Source organism: Macrotis lagotis, chromosome 5 (genome assembly GCF_037893015.1).
Source record: "Macrotis lagotis isolate mMagLag1 chromosome 5, bilby.v1.9.chrom.fasta, whole genome shotgun sequence".
Lineage (NCBI taxonomy): Eukaryota > Metazoa > Chordata > Mammalia > Peramelemorphia > Peramelidae > Macrotis > Macrotis lagotis.
In genome coordinates this window covers 59,793,911-59,813,854 of record NC_133662.1, presented here as the reverse complement: position 1 = coordinate 59,813,854, position 19,944 = coordinate 59,793,911, and the positions used below count along the sequence as shown (strand labels likewise).

General features: G+C 34.6%; 1 protein-coding gene and 1 pseudogene across 1 annotated transcript in view; both read right to left on the bottom strand.

Moving 5' to 3' along the window:
• The window catches only part of KCNQ5 (potassium voltage-gated channel subfamily Q member 5), a 664,755-nt gene that overhangs the window by 487,115 nt on the left and 157,696 nt on the right, over positions 1-19,944 (bottom strand). The window lies entirely within an intron of this gene.
• Positions 2,997-19,944, bottom strand: part of LOC141487767 (ribose-5-phosphate isomerase pseudogene) — a 30,935-nt pseudogene continuing 13,987 nt past the window's right edge.

The window sequence follows — 19,944 nt, the reverse complement described above, 5'->3', positions numbered from 1 at the left end:
TGATGATTTAAATGAATGTGCTTTTTTGTTAACATGATATGCATAAAACATCATTTGGAGGATTTGCACAACTTGAGAAACCAATTTTTTCTCATTCTATGATGCTGCAAAATCATATATGTATAAAGGATCCATTCAGAGCATAAAATTAGATCAATGAATTTTAATGTAAAATACTATGAAAAGTTCAAAGATATAATTTTGGAATCCAAAATCACAACTTTTAATAATTACTAAAATAGTATCAATGAAGATTATTTGAAAAGACTATTAAAACATACTTCTCTTTTCCAAGAACATATTGGTATAAGGCTAGATTTTTGTCATAAACTTCAAATAAAACAATATGTCATAATATATTGAATCCAGAAGCTGATATGAGAATTCATTTATCTTCTTTTAAACCAGACATTAAAGAGATTTGAACAGATATGTAAAATAATGTCCTCTTTCTCATTATTTTTGAAAATATATTTTTCACAAAAATGTTAGATTGACATTGTAATCAATTTTAAAAGTTACACTTTATATGTTATCACTTTCATTTTATAAACTGGCAAATACAAACCGACATAAGCAAAAACCCTCTGAAGCTCTTTTTTGTTTTTTAAGGATTTTTTTTTGCAAGGCAATGATGTTAAGTGGCTTGCTCAAGGCCACACAGTTAGGTAATTATTAAGTGTCTGAGGTCAAATTTGAACTCAGGTACTCCTGACTCCAGGGTTGATGCTCTATCCATTGTACCACCTAGCCACCCCACCCTCTGGAGTTCTTAATAATTTTGAAGGGTATAAAGTGGTCTTAAAGATACAAAACATTTGAAAATTACCATACTGAAGGGTAAGTTCCTATAGAAATGTGGTTTTATTCTTTCTTATAGTGATATATTATTTAAATGATGCTTTCAGATTTACAATCTGAATTTCACAGCATCCCAATGAAATATATAGTACAGTTATTATTATTTCAATTTTGTAGATGAGGAAACTGAGGTTTGGAAAGATTTTGTGATAGTTTCACCACTATATCAGCAAGAATATGTCAGCAATAAGGTCTGAACTCAGATTCTTCTGTTATTGTTCAATATTATATTTTTAGTGAATGACTTCATTTATTAATGCTCCAAAGTTCTCATATAAATTTTGATTATAGGAAATGCAGAAGGTCTTCTGATACTTTTACTCTATCTGGGTAAGATAGGGGTTCTTAACATTTCTGTACAGTGTTTATGTGTGTGTGTGTGTGTGTGTGTGAGAGATGGACACTTTTGGTAGTTTAGATAAGTCTAAGGACCCTCTCTCAGAATACTATTTTTAGTAAAATTATAGAATTGCACAGAAAATTAATTATATTAAAATATAGGTAGCAGTATTGTAAAAAATTCATGGAATCCGTGTTAGAACCCTTAAATAGATACTGTAATTGACTTCTAGTCTATATACTGCTGTACTTTTTATAATAATGTTCAAAAGTTAACCTCACTTGTGAAAATACAAATACATCAAAGATTCAGAATTTGAAGCACCACCAGAAGTCATCCAGCTCATCTTTTTTAAAAGATGAGTAAACTGAGGCACAGAGCTCAAAAGTCTTGCTCAGGGTCACAAAGGAAACATACATTTATTAAGCACTTATTATAGGAAAGGCACCGTGTTAAGTTCTTTACAAATATTATCTGATTGAACCCTTAGAACAACTCTGGGAGATATTATTATCCCCATATTAAATTTGGGAAAACTAAGGCACACAGAAAGTAAAGTGACTTTTCTAGGTTCACAGAGTTATAATTGGGTGTCTGAGTCTGAATTTGAACTCAGATTTTTTGATTCCGTTACTAAGGGAGCTATCCATCGCTCAACCCAGCTTCCTCTAAAAGGTTTTGTTCACATTTGTTTTGGAATGATAAAATCTTACATTTATATAATAGATTATAGTTCACAGTTTTTTACTTATATTGTTTCATTTGATTCTTACAACAAATTTGTAGCATGATCACTTTTTAAAGAAAAGAAATGGTGAAGTTCAGGAAAAGACAGTGGGTATTCTGGAAGCAGTTTTCCCCCAAATTTACTTTCCTCAAACATGTCAGAAATTATTAAGTAACAACAAAGTGGCAAAAATGATAAAAGATGGAAATAGTTAATGTTGAAGGGGCTGTGGAAAGGCAGGCACACTGATGGAGGTTCTGTTAACTAGTCCAATTATTTTGGAAAACTATTTGAAATGATGCTTAAGAAAAGGTGACTAAACTACCCATTCTCTTTGATCTAAAGGTTTATTCCACTGTTAGGTACATGCCTTGAAGTGATGAAATACTGGAAAAAGGTCTTACCCATAAGAAAGTGTTCCTAAAAATATCTTTGCATGTGTATGTGTGTCAGAAAAGAACTGAAAACAATGTAAATGTCTACTTTTGGGGAATGATTAAACAAAACGTGGTTCATGAAGGTAATGGGATATTATTATGCTATAAGAAATGATGAAGAACAATTCAAAGAAATAAAAGAAGAGTTATTTAAACTGAGACAGAGTGAAATAAGTATAGCCAAAAAAATGCACATGGCAATTACTACATTAAAAAGACAAAGAACAGCAACAAAAGTCAATTGAAACTAAGGAAGGGTTGACAAAATGCATTTACCTCCCATCTCTACAGAATATGGAATATTTCATATACCCATTGCAGAGTTATTAAAGAAGGTACCTTTGGTTTTCTAAAAATAAAAATGAATGAATGAATACAAATCTTGGAACAAATCAACTCAGAGGAAAAGAATTTTTTTCTTTTTAATTTTATTTTAATGAACAAAAATCTACCTTAAACCTCATCATCCTACTAAAAAATCAGGCAAAACAAATTTCTTTTTTAGCCCTCACCCCTCCAAATATGTTTTAATCTGTACCCTTTATCTAGCACCTCTCTATCAGGGGATGGTTATCATGTTTTAATACAAATCAGAAAGAGGGAATTAAAGAATACTATATATATATATATATATATATATATATATATATATATATAAAATTTACAAATAAACATAATAAATGCTCCTTGATTGTTCAGATCATACTGGATTAGCTCTTTATCTCTCTCTCTCTCTCTCTTTCCACATATATGTGTATATATATATGTATATATATATTCCTTTCTTTCAATCTGTCTGTTTTTCTTTCATCTGTCTATTTTTCATTCCTTTGCTTTTGATCAGTACTTAGCCAAAATTTATCAGCTAATCTCAAAAATTAAAATCCATTCCCAAATTAGTGCAAGGTTTAAACTCCTACTACTAACATTTACCAGTCAATTCAATTCCATTCCATTCAATAAGCATCTATTAACCACCTACTATGAACACCACACTAGGTATTGGGGATACAATGGAAAAATGAAATAAACAGTCCTTTCCTTTCAAGAATCTTATATCTATTGGTTTACAAAACTAGGTGCCATATGTATGTTTGCCTACAAACACATGCTGTTCCTCCATCATTCTGAGTCATCATTGCATGTCTGATTTCATTGTCATATGTTTCCAACAGTCTAAAATGGATAAATTTTTTTAAAAACATCATCTGAAATACTCTACATTGAGAACTAGAAGGGATGCTTCTAGACCATCTATTCTCATTTTCATTTCTTTATTCTGTACTTAGCAAATACCAAATAAAATGGGTATTTCCAAATTTGTAGTAGAACAGAAACAACAGTATTGTTTATCTCTTATGTGAATCTCTGATGTATAGATTCATTTTCCTTTTAAATATAAAATAAATTCTAAGTATAACCTTCAAAATTATTCTTTTCTGTGATTTTTCTCTGGCCTTCCTTCTCTGTATTCTGTGGATTAAAAATGCTTGTATGGCCTTTTTTTTTTTTTTAAGCCTATTCTCTTTCTATCTTCTTCTTTCTAAGTCAAATTTTCCAAATAGAAATAAAACAAATAGAACTCTTGCCACAAATATGTACTGTCAAGAAAAACAAATTCCTTTTTTGGTCATGTCCAAAAGGTGAATCATTCTATATAGTGAATTTACCATCACTTTGTCAAGAAGTGGATGGCAAGCCTCCTCAGGAGCTAGGGTTTAAATGCAAATCTTCTTACTACAACTTTTTGTTGTTCTTGTTCAGTTGTATCTTGTTATACAAATGAGAAAACTGAGCCAAATAGGATTAAGTGACTTTCCCATTTCCATCTAAGGCTGAATTTGAATATAGGTCTCTTGACGCCAGGCTTGGTACCCCATCTACTAAATCACTGGCTGCCCTTCTTACTCTAATTTCAGTGTTATTTCTAGTACATATCACACTTTTTTCCTCTTAAGAGATTAATTGAGTCATCAAAATAAAATAGGCTTCTGGAATTCTTATTCTTCATTTGGAGCACATTTGACTTTTTTGAAGTCCATAAATTTTAGTAGGAACAATGTGAAATTTATAGTTACTGTACATCTTGTTTGGAGCTTTCTTTCTGTATTAGATTGAAAAAATAAGTCCTAGAGTTAAACCGAATACCTTTCAGAGTTGTTGTTTTGGTCATTTACTTTGAGTCAGTTTTAACTGGGGACTACTATCAACTTAATGAGTATTTACTTATAATAAACTGACATATGACAATAAATAGCACTATAGGTTGTCTATTTAAGTGATGCCATATGCATTTGCTTAGTAGAAGACACACTGAGAAACATTGGAAATTTGCAAACTATTGGGAAAGAATATGACAGGAGATGAGTGTGTGTGTGGGAGAAGGAAGAAAAATAGGTTCTTGAACCTGTAATTTTGACTCCTACACTGTTTCTTTCAACTATCTACATTGATGGTGTTTATAATAACTCATTCCTTTAAGGCCAACATATACTGGTTGTAGGGCTATTAAGTTTGCTTGCAGAAGCAAAGTATTAACATAATAATTTTAATGACTTTTACTATACTATATAGCATTGTACCTAAGTCCAGAGCATTTGAATAAATTCTGAACTACAAGTGAGAGTATATTCTTTTACATTGAAAATAAATTGCAATGGTTATTTTAAAAATGATATATGAATGATTTGTGATTATTATGCAAAGTCTAAAAGTACCATTTAGGGATGTCATGTTCAGGACACTGAGTTTTATTATAAGGTGTAAAAATCCGAGATTATCTCTGATTCTGAATAATGGTTCATTAATACTACTGGGTAATTTATTATTGTTGGCATTCACTGGCTATTTTGTTGAGATGGTTTCAGTGCTGCACTGCTAACTTTATTTCTTGTGAAGATGAGCCTAAACATTTAAATCAGATTCAAATAATAATGTCACACCAATTTAACTGAACACATAAAAGAAAACAACTAAAATAGATGAATGTAATATATTTAGTTAAATAATTCATAAGGCATAGTGGTAAGTAGAAGTTCTGTCTTTTTTAATAGTGGAAAATATAATCCATAGTTACACATTTAAGCAGTGCAATAAAATACTTTTGCTAGGACAAGAATACATTTTACTTATAACAGCATATGTGTAGAACCATATCGAAATATAGAAATCTTCTGAAAAGCAGCTCACAAATGGGTAATATACAAGTAACTTTAAGCTCTAGCCTAATATAATTTTCAGTTGAATTCCAATGATCTCTCAGATTTTTGACCATACTGCACCCTCTTTTGGTTCTGGAGTTTTTGAGCAGGCATCTGTAACATTAAATTTAGTTACTGGAGAAAGAGGATATGCTAAATGGTCTTACTTCTCATTGTTAATTTAGGCCTCCCAAAAATGTAAATGATGACTCAAAGTATAAAAAAGATGATTAGAGTTTAAAATTAATATGATGCTTCCTAAATATTACTTCATTCAATTCCTTACATAAGAGTGTGTGTGTGTGTGTGTGTGTGTGTGTGTGTGTGTATATATATATATATATGTATGAACACATATGCTTATATATGTTTGTGTATGAGTATACATACTCACATATATCTTATTGGAGATGCAAATAATTAGCTCTAAAAGAACCTCTAATTTTGGGGAAAACCAGTGCTAAAAGAAACAAGATAGAGTTCATAAGAGATGCTAAAAATTAAATAGTCAGAGAGCAGGAAATTTGATTAAACAAAAAGCAATTCTCCTTAAATGTTACTTGTCACTGAATTAAGTCACTGAGAGGTGAAATAGCTCAAATTCATCCTGTGTTATTGTGGTCAATGGAGATTTGACTAGGAAAAACTTTTACATAAGAAAATTTTCATAGACTCATGACACTAACGTATTTGCAAAAAATAAAACTGAAATATAATCCTTTTAATCCAATGAAAGGTGGTATTCAATGTCTCAATGTAATTATAAGAAAGTATAAGGAACAGCAAGTTTGTGTCTCAATGCACAGACTGCTGAGCCAAGAATCAAGAATATTCATCTTCCTAAGTTCAAATCTAGCCTCAAATCAGCTTGTGTTCCTGGAATAGTTACTTAACCTTGTTGCCTCAGTTTCCTCATCTGTCAAATGAACTAGAGAAAGAAATGACAAATCACTCCAGTATTTTTGCCAAGAAAACTCCAAATGGAGTCAAAAAGAGTCACACATGACTGAAATAACTAAACAAACAAAAAATATTCATCTGCTTGGCATGTAAATATCTTTACAAGTCTATCTTTCCAGTATTGTAATACCTTATTTTCCTTCATATTTTCAACAGTCCAAATTGGTTTATATACATGGTGTTTCATCTCCCATCTCCAGACCTGTGTTCAGGTCATCCCTTATACCTCTTAGAAAACCTATTTCCTTTTCAAATTCATCTCATTACCCCTCTTATATAAAGCTTTTCATGCCTCCTACCACTGCTTGTATTACCTCCCCAAATTATTTACTTAATATACTTTTTTTTGAAGTGGCACGGAGTTGTTTTATTTCAATACACACAGAATGCAAAAGGAGACATCTGATGCCCAACTGTGCAAGTGACAGACCCTAGGGGAGAAAGGCAAACAAAGAATCCAAAAAAGGTCGACAACAAAAACAAACCCTCCTGATGAGAGGTCTCTCCCAGCAGCACTAAGTATGTACTGGTAAAGTCCTCTCTGGCAGGGAGACCGAGGGTCATGGGCTTCCCCGTTTGGGTGAGTGGCCTGACCTTGGCTGAGGAGGGCTGGGGCTCATAAAGGTCACTATCAAGGGCATTGCTCAGCTCACACACACACTCTAGGCATAAATGTGTGACTATTGTGAGCTATGAAAATGTAAACTCAAAAATAAATCAACAAATCAAGAACAAAGGCATAAAGATCATCAATGGCTCCTGTAAGGCATCAGGGGGCTGTTGGTTCAGCCCTTAACAAACTGGGCTGGCACAGTGGCTGACATTTTGGGATTCCCCATAAAACCAAACACTCAGAATAATAGTACGAAACCAGTAGCCTCAAGTCAAGGACTCAAAAAAACTGTCTTTTTTTGGGTAGTATTTCATATAAAACATGAAATCAAGTTTTTTTTACTTCTTTTAAAAAAGTGAATATTTTTAGATAGAAGAAATATATATATACATATATATATATTTCTTTCTTTAAAAAAAAGACAGGGGCATTCAATAATATTTCAGGAGTCTCCCCTCATGCTCTGACCTGCTGTCCTGGGGCAAGTACATTAAAGCAAAGGCTCTTGGGCTTCTCTGCCTCGGCGACCGGTGCAGCCTAGGTCAGTGACACGGCCTCTCCCTCATGATGACCGAGCCATCTTCCATGCCAAAGTAGACTCTTTCAGCCATGTTGATAAAGAGACCTGTGTCCACAACACCTGATATCATTTTGATGGCCGTGTTCACTTCACTCCATTTGTGGACTCGGTCAAACTTCCAATTCGGCAGAAAGTTGCCATTGTCCATCACCCGCCTTGCGTTCAGCCATTCGTAGCTCAACCACTCCGCCGAACCTCCGGGACAGGGTCCTGGACACGGGGACATAGGCCATGGGGATGACTTCAATGGGAATGCCCTTCACCCAGTGGTCGCCAAGGTTTTTTGAATCCTTCCTATAATCAGCAATAATGATGAAACATTTGGCATAGCCGGCTACAATCTTCTCCTGAGTCAGACAGCCTCCACCACCTTTGATGAGACTGAGGTCAGTATCTACTTCAACAGCACCATCAATAGCAAGATCAAGCTCTGGGTGTCGGTCCATCACTTTAGGGGTAAGCCATTCTGAAGAATTAGCTGCCGGGCCTGAAAGGACGTAGGAATACAGACAACGTTCAGGTTTTCTTGTTTCACTCTTTCAGCTATCCTCTGTACGGCATGGACAATGGTAGAGCCGCTGCCAATGCCCAGCACTTGGTTATTCTTCACGTGGTTCTCCACGGCCGTGTGGCCCGCCAGCCACTTGGCCTCCTCCGTCCTGGACAAGGCAGGCGCAGGGGCCGGGGCCGGGGCCGGGGCCGGGGCCGGCACTGCTCCGCCGGTGGCCGAGGGCTGGCCTACTTAATATACTTAAGAAAATACATATTATATTATGGTATAAATGGTGATATATAGTATCTCTCTATATATGTTGTATTTTCTTATGTTTTCACGTTATCCCCACCAATACGATATAAATTTCATGAGAATAGGGGCAATTTCTTTCTTTTTTAAAAAATTTATTCGCCCATTACATAGTTCTTGACACATAGTGTGCTAATATGCATTTAATAAATGGTTTTCAATTTATTGGAGCAACTGAATTGTCAATCTTGACATTCTCACTATGAATGAAATGAGACAAAAGGAAGTTGAAGGTAAATAAAGGAGAGCTCACAGGTTTTCCTTGGAGAAGTGAATTAATTATTTGGAGGAGGTGGTTTCATGATACAACAAGAAACATTGTTTTATGAAATCACTGATAACATAGATTAGTGTTATTATGACAGTAATTCATAAAAGATCATAATAAAGATAATTGTATTGTATGCATTAGCATTAATATTGTGGAGGTGATAGAAATGTTCTTTAAGGAGCTCTATAATATACTCCAAATTAAATCAATGTATACTTTGATATCAGTGACTTCATTGAAATTGTAATATAGGGGCTGATGGTAGAAAAATATGATAAAAGGCATGAAATGTGAAAGAAATAATACTCCAAAGACTGTCAGCTAAATAGAAGTTTCACATCCATACATCATAAAACTCTTTCTTTATAAAGAGTGTCAGGAGGCTACTGACACCTATACATATAAACCTTAACAAAAAATGACAAAAAATGAAAAATTTTATTAATAGAAAAATGTTAAATTCCTGATATAGGAGTCATTACTTGTTCTGTTATCTCTTACACTCAATTCATCTATTTTTTAAAGCAAAAAACAATTCCTATACTGAATTAAAAGATTAAAAATTGAGAATATTTGAAGGTAGGTATCCTAAGCTAGGAAATGGATAAAAGAACAGTTATTGACATGGTGCATTATAATTTCTTAAATAAATTTAAGCAATGTAAACCAATTATTACAGTGAGGTGATCAAAAGATTATGGATACAATCTCATTTAGCAAATACCTAGCTGATAATATATCGGAACCAAGGGAAACATCAGCTTTGAATAGCAATCCTTCTGTAAAATTTTATGAAGGAAGGTAGAAGAAAGCAGCTCGATGGTACAGTGGATAGAGCAGCACCCTGGAGTCAGGAGGACCAAAGTTCAAATCCAGACTCAGACACTTAATAATTACCTACCTAGCTGTGTGACCTTGGGCAAGTCACTTAACCCCATTGCCTTAAATAAATACATTTTTTTAAATAAAGGAAATGGTGGATATTATGAGCTGATTGTGTGTGTGTGTGTGTGTGTGTGTGTGTGAGAGAGAGAGAGAGAGAGAGAGAGAGAGAGAGAGAGAGAGGTTTATGAAGACATAATTAAGCTAAATGAATCCAAGGGCTTATTAAGTATAAAAGTGGTAGGAGGACAGCATACAGATGAAAATGGAAAACATCTGTCAAGATTTCTATAAAAATTATTTTTTCAATCAATTAAACTTTAGTTTCCACATTTGCATTTGAACTTCACATTTGAAAATAAATGACTTACCAAGCATACACTTCCTTTAGGGAATTATTAAGTGATTTTTAAAAAGTTTGTTCTCAAAACAAAGATCTCATTTTTTTGTAACAATATCCTTAAAGAAAAGTTTTTAGTTATGTCATAAAACCATAACTATAATCTTTGAAGAGTTAGAGTTCCAAGTCATCCAAAAGCAATGGAGTATCTCATATGATTGATGTGTAGTCTGCAATATTTTACCAACCAAGAATTACATTGGAAACATAAGGTAATATATAATTTCAAAAAAATGTTTAACTGGAAATGGAAGTGGGCTATAGCAAAAGAGAGGGATAACTGATAGATAATCTATTTGCTGTATTAGTGTTTATGCAAAAATCAAGAGGCTTTTGTAGAGGAAGACTCCTGGAATGTTGGTTGGACCCACTTTTGTGATTTCCCAAAGGTCTTAGATGGGAAAGCATAGATAGGCAGAGATTTTTATCTTTAGAGAGAATGCCTACAACAGTGAGATTATATCTCGTTTTAAGTAAAGAAAATCTTTATGATTAAAGTGTTATTTAATGTGAATATTTTTGCTATATGTACATATCCTTCCTTGTCAGCATCTAGACCCCTACAGTTTTGTACTCAGAGTTTCTGGTCTCTGTTTGGTCTCAGATCCCCCCCAAACACACTTCATTCATACGGCTCCTCTGGAAAATATCCTGGATATTTGCTTCATCTAACTGGAGAAGGAAAAAGGAATGTCCAAATTAGGACCAATTTTGAAATGGGGAGTAGTGAAGAGGAAGTAATTTCAGCAACAAAATAACACCTTTCCCCTTCCACCAAGCAATTCATCTCTCTGGAAATGGAGATAACTGAAAGGGGAAAATAAAACATACCAATTGTCTCCTGGTTCCAGGAATTTTGAAGATTTCTTTAGAAATTTCAGAGTCCTACTTTGGTGGTTTTCATTCACAGGTCATAACTTTCTTTTTTTTCTTTCTTTCTTTTCTTTTCTTTTCTTTTTTTTTTTTAGGCTTTTGTAAGGCAAATGGGGTTAAGTGGCTTGCCCAAGGCCACACAGCTAGGTAATTATTAAGTGTCTGAGACCAGGTACTCCTGACTCCAGGGCCGGTGCTTTATCCACTACGCCACCCAGCTGCCCAGGTCATAACTTTCTTAGAGCAGTTATATGGCACAGTAGATATAATATTGCATCTAGAATAAGGAAGACTCATCTTCCTTCATTTAAATCTAGGCTCAAATACTTACTAGATGTGTGACTCTGGGAAAGTCACTTAACTCTGCCTCAGTTTCCTCATCCCTAAAATGAACTAGAGAAGGAAATAACCCTCTAGTATCTTTACCAAGAAAACCCTAAATGGAATCTCCAAGAGTTAAGCATAACTGGAATACTTGAACAACAATTGCATTCTAACTTGAGAATGTACAAACAACTCATGTTCTATGGTTTACAAAGAATGTCTAAGAATATTGTACTTAAAAATGAATGAATGAAAAAAGATTTGTTTTTACGGTGTTCCATATAGTATGCCAAGAACTGAAGATATAAATGCACAAAAGCAAGACCATGACATCCCTACCATCAAGAAGCTTGCATTCTTATGTTATGAAAATTAAAATTCCTTTATGTCTCTGTGTGACCCCAACTGACAGAATAAGGTGTAAATTTCATACCTGCCAAACTCTCATCTATAACTATACATATACATATATGTAAATATATGTGCATATATATATATATATATATATATATAATATTTGTACTTCATTATCAAAGATGACCACATTAGGGAGCTGATAACATAACAAGCACATGAGTTGAATTTGAGTGAGAGGTGCTGTGCTAAGTCACCAATCTCACTTTCTCCTCCAGAGCCATCTGGGTTCAGTGGCCAGATATGAACCAGGAGGACTGGAGATGACCCTGGAAAACTGACCTTGGAGTCAGAAAGACAGGAGTTCAAATCTAGCCTCAGACACTTGCTTCTTACTAGTTGTGTGACCTTGGGCAAGTCACTTAACCCTGCTTGCCTTGCATCCAGGGTCATTTCTAGTCCTCCTGATTCATATCTAGCCACTGTGCCAGATGATCTGGAGGAGAAAGTGAGGCTGGTGAGGCTGGTGACTTAACACAACAACCCCCCCCCACTCAAATCTAATTAATATGCTTGGCATGGCATCACCTTCCTGATGTTGTGGTCTTCTTTGAAAATGAAGGAAAAACATACTTTATATATCTATATATATATATGTATAATATATTTAAAAGATTATATAGTTAAATAATTTAATTAAGGAAATAGCACAGTTCAACATTTCAAAAGGTCCACTATTTCATTGATGTTGGTGTTCCTATTATTGACCATGACCATAGTTCCTTCAAACCTTAGGCAAGTATTTTTCAAAGTCTTGCCCTGTCTGTAGACCCCTTGGGATCCTCAAGACAATTTCAAGGGGACTTAAGAAAAACTATCTTCATAATAATATTAATATATTATTTGTCTATTAAAATACTCTTCCCTTTTCCAAATGCATATTTGTATCAGGTCAAATTTTCTTCATATACATTAACTAAAATAACACATTGGAACAGATCAAATCTAGAAGCAGATTTGAGAATACCAACTGCCTTCTATTAAGCCAGATATTTTAAAAGATTTGTAAAAACATTAAAAAATCCCATTCTTATTTTTTGTTTTAAAAAAACTTTTTGTAAAAACATGCTAGTTATGTTAACATATGAATGATTTATAATTGCTATTTTTAAATGAATTATTTTAAATTTTGTTAAACATTCTCCTACGACAAATATATATAGCTAAAAAGCTCTTTGGGATCCTCAATAATGCTTAAGAGCATAAAGGGGCCCTGAGATTAAAAACAGTTTTCTTTAGGTAATTAATGGTGCTTCTTATGAATTGCAATGACCAAAATAGCTTATAGTTTAATAGCCAGGTCTCTGACAATGAGAAGTCATGAACCTGTTCTAGGTTACTTTGTATATGACAGACAGACATTGACCTTACATGGAAAAGAACATTTACAAAGGGTCCAGCTAAGAAGTTTGGGTTCTCTTCTTGTCCCTCAGTAATTTTTCATACCATAGCATGAAATAACTGTAAAGAGATTGATACTGATGGGAGACAATGTTTCAAAGAACCAAGCAAATAAGCAAATGAAAAGGATGAGGAATTTTGCAGGTAAAGAAATGAAAGAAGTCCCTTTAAACTATGAAAAGGGATCTCAGACTCTGAACTATACAAGGATGTGCACACACACACACACACACACACACACACACACATACTGACAACATTAAGAGAAGTGAAAGTATGGATAAAGAAGCCACATATAGTCACACATCACTCTCCCCCCCACACCGTTTTTTTTTTTTTTGGCAAAGATTTTTTAATCTTAATTTTTAACATGCACTTCAGCAGGGCACAGTGCATTTCCCCCCTAGATATGAACAATGATAATCAGGTGCCCTGTGGGTTCAGTAACTTTCACAACAAATATAGCCCCTTATTATGAGAAAGGAGTTATGTGTTACAGGAGGGAATGAGCAGGACATATTGGTTAATAACTGGTGAAAAAACAGAACACCCTCTTCTCCTTGCCCAAAGGGTTTCCATGGGAATCCTGTCTATATTAACTTTGGCCAAGACTTATGGCTATTTTTAGAAGGATTTGAAAGCAACAAGAGAGTGACTTTCATTTTAATTCCAGTGAAGAACTGGTATCTACATTTACCCCTTATCCTTCTGGAAAAGTATTGACTTATGACTTGGTGATAGCTCAGAATCTTTGATTCTCCCCTCCTCCAAAGTTTTCAGTTGCCAACAAATCTTAATCTATCCAGTTAATTAGCTCCGCAAGTTGCTTAAACTTCAGCCAAAAGACTGGGCTCCTGTCTCTGAAGGGGTGAAATCTGAAAATTTTATGGTGCTCTTACAAAGGTTTTTCCTGAGCACAATAAGAGTTACTAGACTTATTTTATTAAGAAAGATGACCATGTATAGACAATACTTCAGTAGCCTCATGGTGTCAATTGTGAAGTGCAAGTCTGCCCTTTGTAAATAGGTCCCTTTGCTCTGCCTGTGAAATTACTTGCTCAGTTTAGTTCTCTGTCATGCCAGGAGCAGAATGTGCTGTGGACTTCAGCGTGCTTGGCTCCTTAATACTTACTGGTGCATTGAGTGCATCCTTTTAGAAAGAACTGTCACTATTGGCACATCTTTGTTATGGGCCATGTAATGACTTAGGTCAACTTTCTTTTTTATTCTTCTGCCTTTCCCACCAGACTCACACCTTTCCTATCTCATCAACACCTCAAAGTGAGCATGAAAAGGAATGAAATTTTTTTTCTTTAAATTGCCAAACCTTATGTTCTTTCCCATATTGTACTTTAACTTCAGTGCTTGGCCCAGAGTTGATATAAAATGAAATACACCAAAACTCCAAATTTATCTTCCTTTCCTTCTGCTGTAATGTAACTTTCCTGGTAGAAACTTTTTTACTTTCCAGACAGAAAGCCAAAGTTTTCCTTTCTTTCAAATCTCCAAGATTGATTTATTTTGAAATGAAGGGGGAAAAAGAAAGAAGGAAAGGAAACAAGCATTTATTAAGCACCTGCTGTGTCCCAAGGATTGAGTTAACTTCTTTATAAATATTATCTTATTTGACCCATAAAACTACCCTAGGAATGTTTGGTGCTGTTATTGCTATTTTACAGTTGAGGAAACTGCGAGGCCAAATTTGAACTCAAGTTTTCCTGACTCCAGGCTCAGTACTTGCCTGTGATGGAAAGAGTTTTGGGTACCTGAGTTTTAATTCCAGCTGCAATATTCATTAGTTGTGGTTAACTTCAACAGATTATCAAATGGGTTCAAGGCATATAAAAGATGAAGAATCTCTGATCTAGGGAATAGAACCATGGTAGAAGGTACAAAAAACAAGTTTGGGCTTGATATAAGGGGAAAAAACCTCATACTAATATCCTTTGACCAAAAGTAGAGTGAGTTACTGCAGGAAGTAATTACTGGGTCTCTTCTTAATAATAATAATAGTGTTTTGTCCTTCATTTTTGAAGAGGTGATGCCATGCTAAGCACATGGATTGGATTTGAAAGGGGAGGACTGTACTAAGTCAGCAGCCTCACTTTCTCCTCCAGAGCCATCTGGGTTCAAGATATGAATCAGGACTTCTGGAGATGGCACTGAATGTGAGGTTATCAGGTTAAGTGACTTGCCCAAGGTCACACAGATGAGTAAGAGTTTAAGTGTCTGAGGTTGGATTCAAGCTCCTGTCCTCCTGACTCCAAGATCAGTGCATTGAGACAGGGCTTTACTGATTTATAACTGTACTATTTTATTTCAGGAATAATTATGTCTTGTATTTTTCAAATGAATATTGAGAATTATGCTTTCAGTTAATAAAAGTTGCTTTTGATGGATTTATGTATAATAGACTAGAAATTTCCTAAAATCAATTATACTTACAATTATTATAATCTCTCTCTTTCTTCCCCCTTCTCTCCCCCTTCTCTCCTTCCTTACCTCCAACTCACTTTTTCTCTCTTTCTCCCTCCTCTTCCTTCTTTCACTTACTTCCTCTGTGTCCCTCTGTCTTTACAACCCCTTCTTCTCCCTCTCCCTCTCCTCTTCCCCTTCCACAACCTTCCCCCACCCCCTTCCAGCCTCCCCACCTTTCAGGCAGTTGACTATCTCATTGTCCATTGTTCAAAGGATCTGAATAACTGGCTGGGAATAGAAGGGCAGTTTTGTTCTCAAATCTTTTCCAAGAGTATTGATCTCTAGAATATAAATTGCAGTTTTGAAATGATGTGTATTTATCATTTAATTTATATTATAGTAATAATCCTTCCAATCACCCTCCCAACCTCCATTATGTCCTCACTACAAAACTGGAACAAATAATTTTCTTTATGTCCAGCTATGAACAAGTCACTCTACTCCAAAACCTTCAATGATTCCCCATTTTTTTAGCATAAAATATAAATCCCTTAGCTTGGAAATCAAATCACCTTAATTTGACTCTGAGCTGCCATTTCAATTTTAATTCACATTTCCCTCAAGCCAAACCATACTACTCATGTGCCTTTTTCTCATACTAGCCTTTTTATATACCCCTTGCCTTTATATATATATATATATATATATATATATATATATATATATATATATATATATATATATATATGTAAAATGTACATCTTCCCTGAGGGTTTCTTTTCTGTTAATCATCTTCCTATCTCTCCTATCTGCTCACATTATTTTCTCTCTATATAAATTTCCTATTCCTTTAGCTTTTCCCTCCTTACATCTCTATATACTTTATTTTGCTCCTACACATTCTAGTTTGTATCAAAGTAATGTATATATACTTGTTTAATCTTCTGTTTGTAAGCACTCAGAGGACAAGGATTGTTTCTTGTTTGCTCAACAAGCCTTATACACAGTAAGCATTCCACAGGTGTTTGTAGAATTCTATTATTCAGTATTCCTTTACTTAGGGGAGCTCCATCCCCCCCCCATTGTTGCTCCTTCTTTCTCCTCAGCTACAAGGAGACTATAAACTCTTTGGAGGGGTACTAGCCTTCAATCATTTATTAAGCAATATCTGTGTGTATTAGACTTTGTATTAAGTGCTGGGTAGGAACAAGTCAACTTGCTCTGGCTTATGAGAATTGATTATTAAATTTTCATTGTAAGTATTCATAAGTAGAAAATCAAAAAACATCAGAAATCAAGGATAGATTTCCTGTTTTGTTAATTGCCTAGGCTTAAGAAAACATTGGAGAAAAAGTCAATAATGAAGACTAAATATAAAATTGTGTCATGGGTATATTATTTCTCCTGGAGAATTGAATGTTAAACATTTATCACCACAGTACTGCATGGACCCATTTGGAAGTCCCTTCTTAGAATAATATTTTAAATACATAAAATAAAATTAATAAGATTACAAAGGAAGCCATTTACATTGAAATATGGTTATCAAAATATTTTAAAAAATTAAATTCACAGCCTTCCTATCTAGATCAACATTATACATAATAAACAGAGACAATTTTTTTAAGTTTCATATTTCCTCCTTAGACAACTAGCTCAGTTAGGTAGCACAGCGGATAAAGTGCTAGGTCTACAATCAAGAAAATCTACCTTCCTGAATTTAAATCTGAAGTCAGAACTAGTTTTATAAATGCCTTTGGGCAAGTCACTTTACAGTGTTTGCCTCATCCGTAAATTGAATTAGAGAAGAAAATGGCAAACCACTCCAGTATTTTTGTCAATAAAAATTCCAAATGAGGTGATGTAGAGTCAGACGTGACTGAAAAATTACTGAACAAGAACAACAACAACAACAACAAAGGTGTACCCTAAAATATATTACTTAAACAGATTGAAATAAACAGATTTGACTCTGTCACACCTAGCTGTATGATCTTTGCAAGTCAATATGGCTCAGTGTTTTTTTTAAATGTAAAATATCAGATTAAACTTGATGATCCTTAAGGTGTCTTCTCATTCACAGAAACACAGAAACCAATAGTTGGAAGTGACCTCAAAGGTCATCTGTTTCTGATCAAGAAAACATAAAGAATTCTATCAGAAATAAGTGCTGTCAATGTAGATGTTTGGTTGCAAAGAATTTTTATCTCATTATCCCACTTGATCCTTAGTGAGATCATAGGATTTCAAGCATGGAGGGACCTTAGAAAATCATTTAATCCAACCTCCTAATATTAAAGATAAATATAGAGAAGTATAGCTTTAGGATCACACAAATAACTTGCAAGCAGAGGCAGAAAAAGAATCCAGAAAGCCAGCATGAGGTAGATACCAACAGTGTCACCATCCTTATTTCATAGCTGAAGAAAGTTGAAGAGACTTAGGTTGAGAAGAGTTAAATGTGACTCAAGACCACACAACAAGTGAGAAGTGGATCTGGATCCTGGACTCTGGTTCAAAAAACATTAGTATTTATATCATTGATTCAAATTCTCTCCCTAGTATAATTTAGAAAATAAAGTAAAACACGAGAACATGCATGTTCTTTGAGGTGACACTGAGCCATCATTATTTGGAATCTATACTCTTCACAGATAGGGTAGTCATATCTTATTTGTACCTTGGAAGATGTGATTTATACATTGACATATTGGCAGATGAGAAAAAAAGAGAAAGGTATAGTTCTAGAGGTATATATCACTTGTTTTCAATAGAAGTGTAAACTGAATAACAATCATAGGCAGTTTCTTCAAAGAAGTATGAGAAAGGATCATCCTTTCTTGTTGTTCAGTCATTTTCAGATTTTCAGTGGTGCACAACCTCTTTGGGATGGGGCATCTAGGTGGCATAATGAATAGATCACTGACCCTGGCATCAGAAGGACCTGAGTTCAAATCCAGCCTCAGACACTGAATAATTGCCTAGCTGCTTTGACTTTGGGAAAGTTACTTAATCTCATTTTCTTAAATAAATTTAAAAATTATTTAAAAACTCTTCATGACCTCATTTTAGGTATTCTTGGCACAGATACTGAAGTGGTTTGCCATTTCCTTTTCCAGCTCATTTTACAGATGAGGAAACTGAGGCAAATAGTGACTTGCCCAGGGTCACAAAACTAGTAAGTATCTATGACCAGAGTTGAGCTGAGAAAGAGGAGTCTATTGACTCCAGGACTGGCCCTTCATCCACTGTCCTACCTAGCTGCCTATCATCTTTGCTATACATTTTCTAAAATGACCAAGTTACTGAATTGAAACATGGCCCTAGAGGATTCAAAATCTCTATAGAGGAACAGTCATTCAACATGCCTGACTTAGCACTAATTGTGTATAGTCGATTCTGAAAGAAAATGAGCAACTGAATACTATATTCAAAACTGCACAGAGAGTTATCTTGGCATATTTCTGAGAGAGAAAGAGAGAGAGAGAGAGAGAGAGAGAGAGAGAGAGAGAGAGAGAGAGAGAGAGAGAGAGAGCAAAGTTGAATCAAATCATGGAAGAGCTCCTGTATATTATGTGCTGCAATGTCTTTAAAATAGACTATATTTGTAGGTATGGTAAATCTGCTGACCTATCAATCCTTGGAAATAAAATAAAACAGCAAAGAATTAGAGATCTGATGGCCAGGAAATTGAGCATAATTCTGCACCCCAGGTTTTTCTTCTGTTCTCCAGTAGAGTCTTAAATCACATCCAAAGACCAGATTTAGAGTCAAAAGAGGTTGGTTCAAATTATTTTGAAGCCTATCCAAGAAATGGGTCATTTACTAACTATGGAACCTTGGTCAAGTCAGCTTATCTCCCAAGGCCTCAGATGACTTACTTGTGAAATAAAAGTTGGATTTCATAGTTTTCATAGTCCCTTTCAATTCTACAATCCTATCTATAATAAGAGGAATGCGTTATTAGAAGGAGCATTGCCTAATGGGTAGAATATTAGATTTGACTGAAAGAACTGGGTTCAAATTCTGATCTCAATACATGCTAGCTTTGTGACCTGTATATTTTCCATAACTACACCAAGCCTTAGTTTCCTCATCCATAAAATAAAGGATTGGGAATAAATGATTTCTAAGGTTCTTCCTGGGTCTAAATCTATGATGCTGTAATACTCTAATCAAGAAGATGCTTATCCCATTGAAAACAAATCTGGGATATAAAGATGCATTAAGTAGAATCCTGTGTTCATAATAAACAGAAGAAATCAAGTTTTAGTTACTCTCCTGAGTTCACAAGATAGTAAAATAAATAGTCATAATGATAAGAAGTAATTGGATGAGTTTCAATCTCTTATCATCTCTTTCCCAGACCATTATGTAGACTCTCAGTTGTTCTCCTTGCCTACAGGTTCTCCCCTTGCCATTTAATTGCCAAATTAAT